General features: G+C 38.8%; 1 protein-coding gene across 12 annotated transcripts in view; it reads right to left on the bottom strand.

Annotated features, from left to right (window-relative positions):
• KIAA1217 (KIAA1217 ortholog) overlaps positions 1–15,747 on the bottom strand; it is a 171,717-nt gene that overhangs the window by 52,791 nt on the left and 103,179 nt on the right. Inside the window, exon 1 of one of the 12 annotated variants that reach the window (XM_065731379.1) lies at positions 12,470–13,692. The exons of the other annotated variants lie outside the window; for them this stretch is intronic. The gene's annotated coding sequence lies outside the window, so the exon portion shown is untranslated. Of the gene's footprint in view, positions 1–12,469; positions 13,693–15,747 lie in introns of those variants that run through there. 12 annotated transcript variants of the gene reach the window in all.

The raw sequence follows: 15,747 nt of genomic DNA, 5'->3' as shown, positions 1-15,747 counted from the left end.
TGTCATAGCTGGTCCTTCACTAAGGTTGGGTTTGCACAGCTGAAAGCACAAATGAGCGTCTGCAAAAAAACGTCAGATAGAGTTTTGATATTTCTGAAATAATATCATTTACAATATGGCAGAGTGTATTTGAAAATTACAGAAATGGTAAACAGTTTGAAAATGGACTTTTTAAGTACATGTAGCATGACCATCTCTCAAATGCCAAACAGACAAATCCTCATGCTATTGACATCACTGAAAGTTTGTCACACTTGTTTGTACTTGCCTTTACTTCGTATCTCTTTTACTTCCTATAAATTTCTGCTGGGCCATTACAGTAAAAAAAACAGGCTGGCTACATCTGTGCATTTCCCCAGTTGCCCAATAACATACTTATAAACTGCTAGCACATTACCATCATCTTAGCTTTTTCTGGTCAGGAACTTTCCAATAAAAATAATTTCATCAGACAAAGGTAATTTAAAAGAGATGAAGCATTTGCTAAAATGTCAGTTAAACAAAAGTGAGATGAAAGTCCTCCCCATCAGATTTAAGTCAAATACCAATGTGGTTTCTTATCAAACATCCCTGGAGTGCTCTAGAGCTTTGGCTTTCCAGATTCACAGACCTGGAACAACTTGGTCAGAGGCTGCCAAGGGGTAGGGACCCCAGCTCTCCCAGGGTCTCTTTGTCAGAGTGAAGTACTGGACAGTCCTGCAATGACCTTCGAGACCATGGAATAAGATGAGCAGAAGTTTCAGTGTTCATCATTCCTCAGCAGCGCTTTCACACTAATTTAATTAGCAATTTTGGCTAAACATGAGTTCTCTCCTGCCCCAAAGAGATACTTCAGACAATGAAACAGCTAACCTAGGCTAAGCTTAGAGTCCTAGCTTCAGCTAAGTCTGGCTCCACCATACAGAGCTCTGTGAGGAGCCAGTTTTCACAATAGTTTTTCATTATGGGAACCACACACTGGTAATTACAAAATAAAACTGATTTCAAATGTTCAAACTTGCCACGAATGGGGAACTCTGAGACCCAGCTAGCTCTGTTCTTAACATGCCCCATATATTTCCATTGTCTTTTTCTGGATACTCTTCGAGATAAAGAGTCTTCAGAACTCCTTGAGAAATCACAGTATTTTTATAAATAACTTCCCATTCTTAGCACACATCTTGGTTTCAGTTCTCTAGCATCCCTTGCACAGTTTTGATGTATGTCCAGCCATAAAAGCTCTGTATAATGGTATAAAAAGAGTTGAACTTCAAACTCAGAACATCTATGAAACTGTAATTTTCTGGTTCTAGTGATTATACCTGAACAAAATATTTTATGGGACATATATGGATATGGTGTCTATATTATTAATTCTTTGTGGTTTTCATTCAACAATGCTGCAATCAGCCAAAATAAGTGTTTTCTGAGGATAAGGCACTCCCCAGGTTTCTATGTTCATAGACTTCTTTTGCCAGTTACTCTTCTCCTGACTGAACCTGAAGCAGGTGCCTTCACCATAGCATCCTATCTCCAAGCACAAGCACTACTTTAACCTCAAGAAGAGAAAATGTAGGGTATGATATTTCAGCTACACATACACTGTCTTGAATTAAGCACAGCTCAGTTGCAGCCTTATTTCCCTTTCCATATGACAGACCATCAAACACATTCTTAACATTATTGTCCCTTACTTTATACTTAGACATTCAGTGCACACTTGTCTATGAATCCAGCCCCTATAGCTATCCAAATGTTTTACCTCAAGGTACTTTACATGTCTCAGTATGTCCTTTTATATCCCTGACTACATATAAACTTAATTCATACCATATCCTAAAGCTCCCATGGGGAAAACAAAGAATACCTGTTTCACTTTTTACTGAATGTAAAACAGACCTGTAAAACTCTAACAAAACAAATCCAATGGAGATATCAAAAATAATGTTTGATTGCTTCATCTTGTCTCTAAGTCAACATGCCTGCTGAAGATGGATCTTGCAGACAAGCAGACGGGAGAGTTTCAAATCAAATCCCACTGTCTGATCCTTCAGGTGTCATTTTTCAACAGTCCTGATGCTACTCTGGGTATTTGTTTCAACAATTAAAAACAGTTGCAGTCTTATTACACTCTTAGTCCACATTGTTACCTACAGAGAAATAGCATCATATCCGATAGGACTTTTGCTCTGAAATAATTAAAACCACTTACTGTTACTTAAGGGAATCACCTGTATGGCTACAGCAGTAAGATGAACATTTGGTTCCACTTCTTCTAATAAAGCACTTTTTGTTTTTCAGCCTTGAATCTAAATCCTCAGTCTACAGTACAATATTTTATATATCCACGCCTTCTGGGAAAAGGTTTTTAAACAGAAAATGCTCCTTGTTCCCTCTGCTCACAACAGGGACAGGCCATCTTGCTTTACCCGGTCATCTAGTAATGCTGCTTCAATAGACTGAAGTACTTTTCCACATGACCACGCTGCAATTTCTCCTCCCCTTTGAAATTAGTCACTAAATAACCTCCTTGGCATGTCACCCAGTCACAAACTGTGCAATACTATGTGATTCAATCGCTCAACCATTTTTTAATGTGTGCCTATGAGATGTAAAGGAGACTAACGTTACAGAATGAAATACAAGGGAGACTCACAAAGGGGAAAGCCATAAATAAAGCAGCGAGTCACCTCCAGCTAGGTAGGAGAGGGCATTTTAAAGGTAACAGAACGAAATACTAATTCTCCAATAAGAGAAGATCTCCAAATAGTTAGCAAAGCCAGCACAAACAATTCTAGAAAAAAAAAAAACCACAGCCATCTTTCAGTTGGAAACTTGGTAGAAGCAGCTAGCAGGAGGGAGCGAGAGCCCCTTGTGCCGGGCACAGCACCCAGCTGTGGGACCTGGCTGTCTACTCATTAACCAGGACCTGAGCCTCCTGGCAAACCTGAACTTTGGGGCCACCATAAATCAGCCTCAGAGATAGCTACAGCACACTATGCTAGCCATTAGGATTACCTTTCTTTCTTTTTTTTTTTGGTTACACTAGAGAAGGGAACTGTCAAAAAAGGCCCCAACAATTGAGAACAAAAAGACTGCATGCATCTCCTCCACCCTCTCACTCCAAAAGACCAAATAATATAGAAAACGTATTCTTACAAATGCAGTATTCACAATGTGAAAGTGGTGGGACTTAAACATCACAGGGTAATCTCATGACATGAACACTTCACAGCAGTGCAGTTTTCCTCTGTACTTTTTGGGTATGCTTTCACTCAAGAAAAATATTACTTTTATCAACATGACTGGCATTCAAAAGAATCAAACTATATATTAAGCACATGACCATGAGCCAAAATCAGTGTAAAGAGTCATTTTTGTAAGGGACCTTACTGGAATATGGCTTATATTTCAGTGTACTCCTCTCAGTTAGTGAGGGAGGTGTCACTCACTTTTACAAAAGTGTAAGCCGACAGAGAGCATTTAAGTAACACGACAAACATCAGAGCAGATCTCATAGATGAAACCAAAAAACCAGGTGTTCCACTCCTTACTACACCCTCCCCAGCAGCAAGGAGTCCTCCAGATTTGCAGTCAAATGTGGTGTCTTCTGATTCCCATTGTACATTGTAAAGTACACCATTATCAGTCTAGCTATGTAGCATAATGGAAACAGACTTATAGTGAGTGTAAAAATATTCATTTTGTCTTAAACGTATCATTTTCAGTTTCACTATGAAAATATTTTGAGATATTCTTTGTATTATGTATTTGCATTAGAACTATAATAAAGTAATATTATGGCACAGAAACAATGTTAAACCTATTTTTTCGAATTTAAGCAGTCAAGGCTTGTTTCTTGCAGTATGGGAGTAAAGCAGTATTTACTGTGGAAGCACCTGGTTTATATTTGGCAGGGCTAACTAACCAGTCAAGCACCCCCTTTTAATGTATGGATTATATACTTCACCTAGTTAAAAAGCTGCTTAGGCCTGCTGACCAACCGGATTCAAAAACACCAAAGTAAAAATATAGGCAAATTTGCCACACACACTTTTATGTCACATGCTTTCCAGCAAGTGCAGAGTGTATTCTGCCATCTGCATTCTTCCTTACAGGCAAATAAACCTGCAGTGAGAAATCACATTATTATGCTAATATGCAAGATAAAAAAAAAATCACTGTATTTCACTGCAGTTTCTTTGTAATGAATTGCAAGTTGGTAGGATGCACATTTTCAGTAATTGGACTGTAGCATGATAAAGTATATCCCAGAACATCAGACACACTACAACTAGTTCTCCATACATTTGGCGCAACATGCAATAGTCTTTGAGTATGTCTGATGCATATGAAAAGTTTTCATATGAGGAATTAATCTTCTTTTAATTTTAAAATACATCGGGCACAGCATCATAAATAGTGCAAGGATATATCACTACCAAGGCTGTAATTTAATTCGTAGGTTCTAACAATGCATACGAACCATTCAAGCATTACTTTCCATTTCAGTTACTTTATCAGAACCTTCAAACCTTGTCTAACTTGCCATGTATTATCCTGTGTTTAATTACTTGCCATTTGTTTATAATGTACTGGGCAGAACAAGAATTCTATTCCAGTTTAACCCCCCATATAAACAAAGGGCACGTCCCTAAGAAGCACAACACCCTGCACTTCACCAAGATCTCGTCTGAAGGTTTGGGTTAGCTTAGCACTTCCAAATCTGTGTTTATGTCTGTGTTAATGACAGTTACCACTGAATAAAATCTCTGCTCACCCTATTTTATTCTGCATTATTTACAACATTGATCTATTGGATCCTTGCATTAATTAGCCCATCACTTTAATTTATCTTCTCTTTGTTCCCCTCAAGTCTCAGTGGAAAAGTGTTAGAGACACATCAATAAAATGCACAACTATAAAGCCAGAGAAAATTCTGAAGCCTGCTATGGAGCATAAATAAGAGGCATACATATAACTTATGACTCGATTGCTGATCAAAGTACTTTCAGCTCCTGATAACAGCTCTTTTGGTCCTTATGCCCCTAATAATACTTTAATGGACGGAAACAATTAAGCAGTTAATGCTGGTACTGCTGTAAACAATCATTTCTTTGACAGAGAACAGGGAAACACGGGCTCATCTCTAGCTCAACTTGGTTTTGCTGTCAGTACCCTGGAGCAAAGTTTATGATGAAGTCAGTGGGGTATTTCTTAAAAGCAACAAGTTCATTCAATCCAGCAGAATCCAAATGATGTTTTTTACAGCTGTTTTCTGAATGAAGCTTTTTTTTTTCTTGCCTTTTTGTTGTTGTTGTTTTTTCAATGAAAATCTGTCTCACATGACCTCATCATCCCTACAGCCCACCCAGTTTCTAACTCTGACCTAAGAAAACAAGAATGGAGGAGGACAAAGACCTATATATGGACTTGTCTGCAAAATCTCCTGTGTGCAGCCTCTGTTACACAAGACTCAAGGCAGCATGAGAACCACCACCGGCAACTTTCTCCCCTCTACTGAGATGAGCACAAGAGAAAGCTCTCAATGGGGTTATCCACTTTCTACACTGAAAGGAGAGACATCAACCCCTTGCTTCGCCTCCAAGTACTCAGCAGAGGAATAAAAAAGCGGTCACATCCAGCCCTGATCTCAGTCTCAGCTGGTATGTTCCCCACAAAAGGAATGGGGGAGTAAATCACAGACCCCCCCAAATTGCTGTCCTTCATCAAGGGCACCAAGATGTCCTGTCCACCTGGGCTGTGCCGGTGTCACCCTGCTCTCTATCACCCTCCACAATGCTCTCAGATAGGCCTCAGCATCTGCACATATTCATACCTACCGGGACCTGTAATCCTAAAGGAGCTCACCTTTGAATCTGAGAGGCCAAACAAACAGGGAGGAAATACAACAGTTCTGGCTGCCTGACATGTATTGGATTTGAGATGATGTGCAGATGACACTATCTTCCCCTAAACATACATGTTGTTTGTTATTACCTTGGTTTATTGATTCCTAAGGTATTCAGTGAAACCGATATGCCTTGGGGTAGACAAAAGTACCATAAAGTTCTCTCATATGCTTTTTCCAAACTCCTTATTTTTTAAATCAAAAAGAAAAGGACAAACAATCAAACAAAAGCCACCACATGCTCCTAGTAGCTAGAATTAACCACTGCAAAGGGGATGTGCCTGTAGGGTGGAGCTATGTAACGTGTATATAATGTTATGTATAGAAACATGCCAGTGGTACATTTTTGGGCTATCTTTTGGTGATGGCAGGTGAGCATAATCAGGAATTTTAGATTTTTAGGGATTAAAAAAAGGCAAGTAAATATAAGCAAACAGATCCTGGAAGTGCTGGAAAGTCTGTAAGACTCTCAAACTTTAAGTATTCTAGAGCTAATATAGCCAACTCTCACTGGAGTCGCATGAAGAAGGTTCTGCAAAACTGAGCTATTACGTCAGGTCTGCAGTCTGTCTCTCTGCCCTGTAATTCAAACCTCATGCTTTTCCCTCATTTCTGCACTGATTTAAACAAAGACATTTTCCTAGCCATAGGAAAGTATCACAGCATGTATCACAGACATGTACGCACTAAGCACTTCTCAGAAGAGAAGTTGGCACCATTAGCTGCTCAGTGCTGAGGATCCATCTCACCTCACGTTACGTTAAAGGGCAGCCAGGCACCCTCAGTCAGCTGTGTCCTTCTGTCTGGGGGGGACAAGCTGTTCCTTGGAGTTCCCTGTCTCTCCCCAGTGACAGCACTGGGAAGCAATCCCTACCCTAAGTTTATAAAGAGCAGACTTATTCTTTATCATGAGCCTGCCCATATGTCTTTTCATTTAGCTCAATCTCTGCTCTGTTTTTCTACCCATTTTTTTTTTCCTTTTTCATTTTTTACTTTATAAGTCAAGCTACTAAAACTATAAGGGAGAATGCTAGCTTCATTCCAAATGCTGCTTGCAAGCCCTTATGATGGAGTTTGCTGTTATCCACCTTGGTGGATCCAACTTGGCCTGTAGTTCCTGCATGATTGAGTGAAGAACTAAGTATCTCTAGCCTAAAGCTGGTAATAAGTGTTATTTATCCACAGACCACTATAGAAGCACCTCCATCTGTCATTCCTTTCTTCCTCTGTCATACTATTAATACTATCACTAATGTCTGAACTTTTTGAGCCTAAATGTATAGTACTTAGTTTGCAGCATGAACTCTTCCTGCTTAGTCCATATGGAATGAAGAAATATTAATAAAATAGCAATAATCAATATGAAAACATTTAAGTAATATATAAAATAACACTGGGAAGAGATACAATAGGCAAATAAAAGATTATATGGAAAGAAAATAGAGAATTCTGAGTGTAAAACTATTTAAGAAAAAGAGAAAAAGAAGAAAAAAAGGGGAATGGGAAAGGACAAAGAACAGTACAAAGAGTTTGTGAGAGAGGCCAGAGATTAAAGAGAGTAATATTGGAGATGAACTGCCGTGAAAAAAAAAATAATAATAATAATCAATATCAAAGAGGGAAAATCAGAAGAATAGAAGAAGCCAGACACTGAGGAACTGATGAGAAAAAAGTTGAGTTAAAGAGAATATAGTGTATGTGTGGAAATTCACTCCCCTTCCCTCCCCCCCACCCCCCCCAAAATAAAAAAAAGAATGAAAAAATGAGGAAGCAGACTGAGAGTGGAAAACCATAACTAATATAAATTTTCTTCATGTCTAGGTGACTTCGCTTTAGTTCTTGTTATTACTGTGCTGTAGCTAGCATAGCAGGCATGGAAGGGATAGAGAGAGAGAGGAAGAAAAAAAAAAGAAGAGGAGAGAGAAATAAGAAAATGCATCCAACGTAAACTTATTTGGTTTGGGCTGATACTCTGAGGTTTTGTGTTTTTTGGTAGGGGGCAGAACTTGAGGGTGACTTTTAGGAAAGATGCGAGTAGAGAGCTGCAGGTAAACACCAGCTGGAGTGACACTGTGAATACATGAGGACAGGGGTCAAGCCATGACCATCATCTGCCTTTGCAACCCATTCTCATATTCAAAGCAAAGAGGTTTGGGATGCACATTAAAGCTGCAAATGGCTTTTGAAACCTAGAACTAAGTTCAGCCATTCCCACCAAAGAAGTGGCTAAGATTCAAAACAGCTTTGTCTCTGGTTCTTTCAATCCCTGGAGTAAGATCACGTTATCCAGGTGTAAAACAAGAACCCAATGCAGAGATAAGGGGAAAACAATATCAGACTGATGATCTTGCCATGAAAAAATGGAGCTCACAAGAGGCATCTATCTTGAGGAGCAGGCTGTACATTTGGATTATGCTGGTGACATCAGTAGTGAACCTGACTGAACTCCATATCAGACACTACCACAGATTAGCTGTCAACAGGACAATTTGGTTGCACGCTGGGTGATCTCTGCTTGGAGATGAAGGGAGCACCAGGCCATGCCTGACCCCAAGCAGTCCCAGGAGGAATTCCAGTCTAGCCGTGCATGAGGCAATCAGAACAAACAATGCAACACATGCACCAGCACATTTTGCATTGGCCAGACAGAAATTCTAGTGCTGCTGTGTGAGGGGTTATTCCCTCAGAAACATTTTGTTGTCTGAGCTATCTCCCTACCACCAGCCTGCGTTACTTCACTCCTGATCAGGACATCCAGATCACTGAATCTAGCAGGCACTCCTTTCTGCACTTCTACAAGCACATTTAACTTCCAACAAACAAATGGAATGTGAAAGTTAAAAAAAAAATAAAAAAAATAAAAAAAAAAGAAAGCTAAATTATCCAATTAAGCAGAGAGAAGTTAATAAATCTCTCATGCTTGATTTTCCTAGGCTTCCTTAGTGCTCTTTCCAGACGGAGTAGCATGGTGAGTACGCTAAGAAACCTCTTAGCATTTCAGCCAAGATTTTTCAGGGTGTTATCACAAATGACAAAAATATAAACACACTGAAACATAACACATTTCAATCCTAAAAAGGTCGGATTTACATAATTACATCATTGGTTTGCCAATATCCACATTTATCTCATCAGTATAGCATGGCCCACCCAGCCCATAAGCTATTAGACTGTTTGGACTGAACATATAAAAGCTGTTACTGATTTTTTTTAAGTTAACATTATGACACCCCTCATCACTAACGCTGTGTTTTAACCAACTGTTTGTTTCTTTTTGCTTTTCCACAGCTGCTTTTTTTAGGCAGGATTTTCTGAAAACAAACAGGAGTCATGTAATTCATGAAGATGTAGCAAGCATTTCCTCCCCCCACCCTGTTCCCCTTGAAGAGATCAAGCACATAACATAGAGGGCCACCACCAACGCAGGCAGCCAAACCCTTCAGACCAGTCTCAGTTTCAGCACTTCCTCAGGGCACTGCTGAACTGATGGGGTCATCCCTTTTTTTTTCTCCCAAAAAAGGAATAGTTTTAGACATGTACATTTCTGGTACAGATCAGCATTTTTATTTGGTTTAAATATGCTGTGTATCCAATTTCTTCTCTTTAAAAAAAAAGAAATCCTGTTAGTAACTGAACTCATAAATCAAAATAAATGCATGGCTTTCTGACTCGCTGTACTAACGATTCAGCTTTTATTTTTGTTCCATATTTGTATCTCTTCCCACTGAGCTGAAGCCAAATAAAACTGAACAAGCTGATATGGTTAAATGAACACGAAGGAAAGCACTGCCCTTGGTCTCATCTGACATTACCAAACAATAGTCAAAACAAGATTTCTGTTACAGAATAGCCTACGACATTACTAATATAAAAATGCTATAAATCAGAGTTGATAGTTAAAAGACCTTAGCAGCACGTCTACTACACCTGTAAACAGCTGTTTCTCTTGAAGTAAGGACACAGCACATCAGAAGAAGTATCTGCAGTGCTGAGTTTTGGCATCAATACCACCAGCAGGAGAAACGGTCATGGAAGCCATGCAGCTAGATTTTGCAATGCACGTGTCCAAGTTCTCAGCTGTAAGGGCCAGCAATTACTTGCAGGTGTGAGTATATCTTAGCAACAGGAGAGGTGCTACTGCTGCAGGAATTAGTTGGAGCCCTACATTTTCTTTTCCTTTTACTTCCTTCTATCAAAGAAGTATACAACCTGTCATGGTCTGCTTGACTGAAGTAAATAACTTTATTTTAAGGTGAAGCTATCTATAGTAAATATTAAGTGCCCAAGGGCTTAGCCCTTTACCCAACACACCCTGTTGGTCTTTTCACTCAGTCACACAAAGTTCTGATTTGCAGTGATGTCAGAAAGGCATATATTCGTGCAAAAAATAGCTTCAGCAACACGTCATTTCTCATGGAGCCCTGTTGCCTGCTATTATTTGCAACTGTCTTGCTTTTGCCAGCTGAGGCTTTTTTTAACCCCAGATCATACATGTATCCAAGAAAAGATATTTTTATTCCTCATATTTTCAGAAGTCTGATTAGTTTTCCAGATCTAACATTAGAAAAAGTACAATCCAACATGGAGAAGAATCAAAAGCCATCAAGTATGTAGATGAACACTAGGTACTGGTTTGCTCTTTTTTTGTGTGTCAAAAGACAGGGACAGAACTAATTCTATTTAGTTTTAACTACTAGGCAGGTACTTAATAGCAGACTGTAATGAAGACCGGAAATGAGAGAAATTGAGCCATGATCATGAAGAATCACATTCTGGATTTGTGAGAATCTTCTTGACATATATAAGATCCTGACTGATAAGCCAGCAGCAGGTTTGATGAGGAAAAAACGTTGTTTCTAACTATATAAGGGTTCTAAATATCATGGTACCAAAACAGCAACCCCCACAGAGTGATCTTACGTGTCTGTTCAAGTAAAACCTCATTTGGAAAACAAGAAGTCATGAAGCTTGTTCAGACTTTACTAGACCCTGCAGTGCAGATAAGCTACGTGGTATACAATGGCGGTAAAAGAGGACATCCCCTTCTAATAAGAGGGGCCATGGCCATGAGAAATTTTTGTCATCTGTCAGAGGCTTTAGGGAGTTTGGGCAGCATCTGACCCCACCAGCTTCTGAAGAATTTCAAGTAAACATCCAAATTAGTGCTAATTGTTCAACTAAAAGAGGGGACAATGGAAAAAAAAATAAAAGAGTAAAACATCTAAAGAATTGGAACAAGGAAACATTATGTAAAAGAAGGTGGAGTAAGAACAAAACCAGAAACCAGTAGACAATAAAAATGGACTCAAATGAAATCCTTATGTTTTTATTCAGGGTAAGTTCCCAGTGAAGACTCTGAAAGTTTCGCCTGAGAACCTTAGACCTGTGTGAGATAAGGCTTCCAATTTTAATGAACAGCTGAAGAGACCTTTACACAGAGGGGATCAGATGTTGTCATTAAGTAACTTCATCATCTCCAGGGCAAGCTTTAAGCAAACCTCAACATGAAAGACAGGCAAGCTTGAATATGGGCCTGTTTGTGGGCAATAAAGAGCTTCACCCCTAAAAATGCTATTAAAACAACTCCATTGTGGTTGCAAGTTGATCTGTTTCCACAGAAAAGGCTCTCTGGGAGTTTCCAGGTAACTGGTTTGTTATATCTACCATATGACACTCCTCTTAGGCTAACTGGAAGATTACAGCAAGGGTGCGGCAAGCTAATGTTCCCTGAACGTTTTACTATCAAGAACATTATACTTTCTTGCAGCAGCAAGCTTGTTGTAAACTTAAAGCCCATCTGCATTATTTATTTATTTATTAAAAGTATATCTTAAAGTGCCAGCAGAATCAACAAGCTTATATTCTTTACATATAATACTTGGGGAAAAAATTTAATCCATCAAAGCACAGAGCTATCCTACTAAAAAAATCCACAATGCAGCAAGCATCCCACTATTATGCAGGATCTATGTCTTTAAACAAATTGACTTTTTGCCAGAAAACATCTGAGATTTATATGCTGGTTTACGCAAAGTTAAAATAAAAGTGGAAAATTTCCTTACAATTCTACCCGCTTTCCCACTAATTTAGGCTTCATACAGCAATAGGTATTGTATATCAAAGGACATAGAACGAAAGAGAGCAGGTACATTTACAGTCTTTCATCACAGCCTGATTTGATGCAGCTACTTCTCAGTGTCTGCTGCTCTGCTGTTGCATAAATAATTGCAACTACTGACAAGTCATTCAAAGCAAAGGTAGTAAAACCATGACAGCAAAGAAATCAGAACACCAGAGACTTCTTTTATAAATTTTGTTCAAATCTCAGCAAGATTTGTAATGCCAAGCTGAAAAATAACTTCTTTATGTTTAATATGTAACTAGTCATAAAACCTGAGAGTAGAGTTTTGTGATTTAGTAAGCAATTAAGCATTTATTTTTTCATACAGCTCAAGGAAGAAGAAACAGCTTTCACCGTTTTGATTTAAATTCACAGTTAATCTGACCATATCTTTCAGATTGGAGAAAAAAAAAAAAAAAGAATTATATACCTTTCTATATTTATAAGCATCATCTTACCTTACATCTCTTGGTAAGTTCTGTTTCTAGGCGACTTTGGCAGGTATTTTAATTCAGAATTAGTTTCAGCAATACAGGGTATTACATCTTCTCTTTAAAACAAACCACTTTTCCTCTTTCCCTCAGACAAAGTATGTGGGCTAAAAGAACTGCAGCGTCTCTGTTCAAGCGATTTCATGGACACTCAGAGGCTTTCTTTCTACTGTATGAAAGTTAAATCTGAGTGAGGAAGGCATTTTTCCTGTCCCGGAAATCAGTATAACCAAAACCAATGCTGAGCTAATGAGAAATGTTTCTTCCATGTGTTCTGTTTGGCAGACACTGCAAGTCATATCAAGGAAACACGTGATGTTTATAAATACAATATGGCTCATGTTGTCATAACCTCTCAATGACAAAAAGAGCATTAGAAAAAGCAGACAGCAAAACAGCAGGAAAGATGAGATTTGTATCATTTGGAAGCTCTCTATCAGATAATAGACATTAGCATTTTCTTTTTCTTTTTTTTTTCTTTTTCTTCCCAAAAGAAAACAAAGTTTTATAGTAATAGGATCTGTAAGGCAAACACATGGCAACTTATACAAATGCTGTCCTATAGGCATTCTAGCACTTTCACTTCATTTGCTGCATGAGTTCTTCTCCAATAAATACTTTTCTTCTAAATACCTCTACGTAGTTCAAGGAATTACTCGGTTTTTTTTAGACATGGAATGCAACAAATAGATTTAATTTTCACAGCATTTGCAGCTTTTATGTTTCTGACGTTAAGATTACAAACAATTCAATGAAAAAAAGCTAAACATCTCAAGGAAGCTGGATGTGTTTTCAAGTATCTTAAAAACACAGAAGAATGACGTTGCTTTTATTATCTCTGTATTTTTGCTGCAAACCAGCATTGAATTTCAGCCCCTTGTATGCTTCTTGGGGACATTTTTGAGGGCTTTTAGCATTTGCAGGGTTTTTTAAGTTCACAAATTTCATCAAGGCAGAGTGCAGAGGAGAGTGAAAGTGTCAGCCAGGCACTTTCAGGTGAGAAACAAAGTTGCTGTAGCACAATTTCAGTAGCAAAAGCTGTTCAACATAACCATTCACCCAACTTATCAAACATCTGCATCATTTCAGAGAACAACTCAGTTTAACTCATCCCCTCTTACCTTGGCATTCCAATGCCCTGTTGCTGCCAGGAACATCATCACCTTTTAGCTGCTTAAACTCCCACAACAGCAGTTTCCATGTACCTCGCTCTCTGACTCTGACTGAACTTGCCCTTATTGCCTTTTCTCAGAGAAACGAGAAAACCTCAAAAGCGTACCTCAATAAAACAACAGCCACAACAAGCATTCCTTGAATATTCTGGCCTCACCCACCCAGCTGAGGTCTGGGACAAATCACTGACTTGATAAGGTCTCAGTCAAGCCAAGGAATTAAGAGAAAACATGGTGGGTCTAGAACATTTTGAAACACAGTGTAACCCACAGGCTTCAGGGCAGGTGGTTGGGAAGAAATACCGCCAAGCAAAATAGCTACCGGTTTGTTATGAAATAAAAATTCCCTGATTCTCAAAGTGGCAGACAAATGATGCTCAAAACAAACCACTGCATAAACCGACATTATTAGTATCCAGCTGTGCCACCAGAAAGGCAGACAAGTTACAGGGAAAGAGGGGTGAGATTGTAATTTAGGATTATTCTTATTTCAGACACTCCATAAAAGGAGGGTGTAGGCAGTTAGGACAGAAAATATGCTGTGCCCTTACAGTGGGGAATCCTTTCCACTTGAAGTCAGCAGTTTGGCACCAGGAGGTCACGGCAACAATACAGGACAAAAGGAGTTCTGACACCTCCAAAACACACTGAACTCATTCAGCAGCACATAAAAATCTGCTGTCTCTTCTTTAATGTCATCTGTTGACACTGTACCCATATACCATCCCTAAATGTGATGAGAGGCAATCTGGACCTTGCAGTTAGTAAATCTGAGGAAGTCTTTTCCCCTTCGAATTTGCAAACCATGAATTCTAATGGCACAGGTCAGCATGGTTGTGTACATGCATTTGTACTGTAATTCAGGACAATGCTGGAGAAAATAAAAAGATCATCTTAACTTCCACATCTGGATATGAGACAGTATTTTGTCAAAGAAAGTATCGTTGCATAGAGACTAAGAAAGAGCTGATTAATGTTATGTACTCAGGCAACAGAATAAAAGAAAGAATTGCAGCAAGATGAAGTATCCAAAGAGAACAGCTGCTACAGATTTCCAGTGTACATGTTGGGGAAGGAATGACAAAATAAAGGAAAAGTCCAAACACAAATTTTCAGTGAGACAGCACTATGTGGCTACCTCTTACTGGAAATAACATTCAGCATGGCAGACTTGTCAAACAAACCATTCTCTTCAAGTTATAAATGGCCACAGCACAGTAACAGTAAGTAAATAAGGCACTCTGAAGCGTTTCAAGAGAAACTGTTCTTTAGAATTTGTTTACAGCCCAAGCAAATCCCCTTTCTTCAACACAGTCCATTGAGAAAGACGCATGAAACAGAAAGAAGACTAGGAAAATTATAGTTAAAGGATAAGAGAATGGAGTGGTTTGGTGGGATATCTGAATTTCACAGATCCCACATTTCTCTTGCTTCTCATCTGCGTGGGTAATACTTAATACTTCAAGTGTAACTGCCAATTCCCATACAGGTCTTACATCTGTTTGGTAGTTAAACAGGTGTCCAAGCTGGCAGCTAACATTATTTTCTGAGATTATTCTGGGTCTGTTATGTGGAAATGATTATAAATCACATGAATAGAAGCCTGAAAATCATCAACCCAGAGATAAATGTTCCAAAGGGACAAGAAAGCAAAAAGTAGAAAAAAATCTGTGAAGACATAATCTTCCCAAATCTCAGAAAAAAACCCCACAAAACAACAACTTTAATTTGCACATGACAGGAGATATAACCAGACTCCCAAAGTCACCACAGAAAAAATGTACCTACAACAGCCAGCTCCTGACATCCTAAATAATGTTCTTTCAACTCACCTGAAAATAAACACTTTTCTATCAATTTTTCAACAGTTAACTGTGCACAGTGTTACCAGAGTTTTTCCCTACTTCCCACTGCAGTGAATTTAGCACTTGCAGACCACATGAAAGTGAAGAGCATCGATTTACCCAGGTTGAAGGTGTGCAAACAAAAAAGGAGGGACAAGAAGCAACATTTTTTCCACAATACCTTAGTACTGCACATGCACTACCACGTGCATCAAATGTACATATTTTG

The sequence above is a fragment of the Cyrtonyx montezumae genome, unplaced genomic scaffold, assembly GCF_038088225.1.
Source record: "Cyrtonyx montezumae isolate F1298 unplaced genomic scaffold, pur_monq_1.0 scaffold_14, whole genome shotgun sequence".
NCBI lineage: Eukaryota > Metazoa > Chordata > Aves > Galliformes > Odontophoridae > Cyrtonyx > Cyrtonyx montezumae.
Note: the sequence above shows the minus strand (reverse complement) of the source record. Positions and strands in the feature narration are given on the sequence as shown.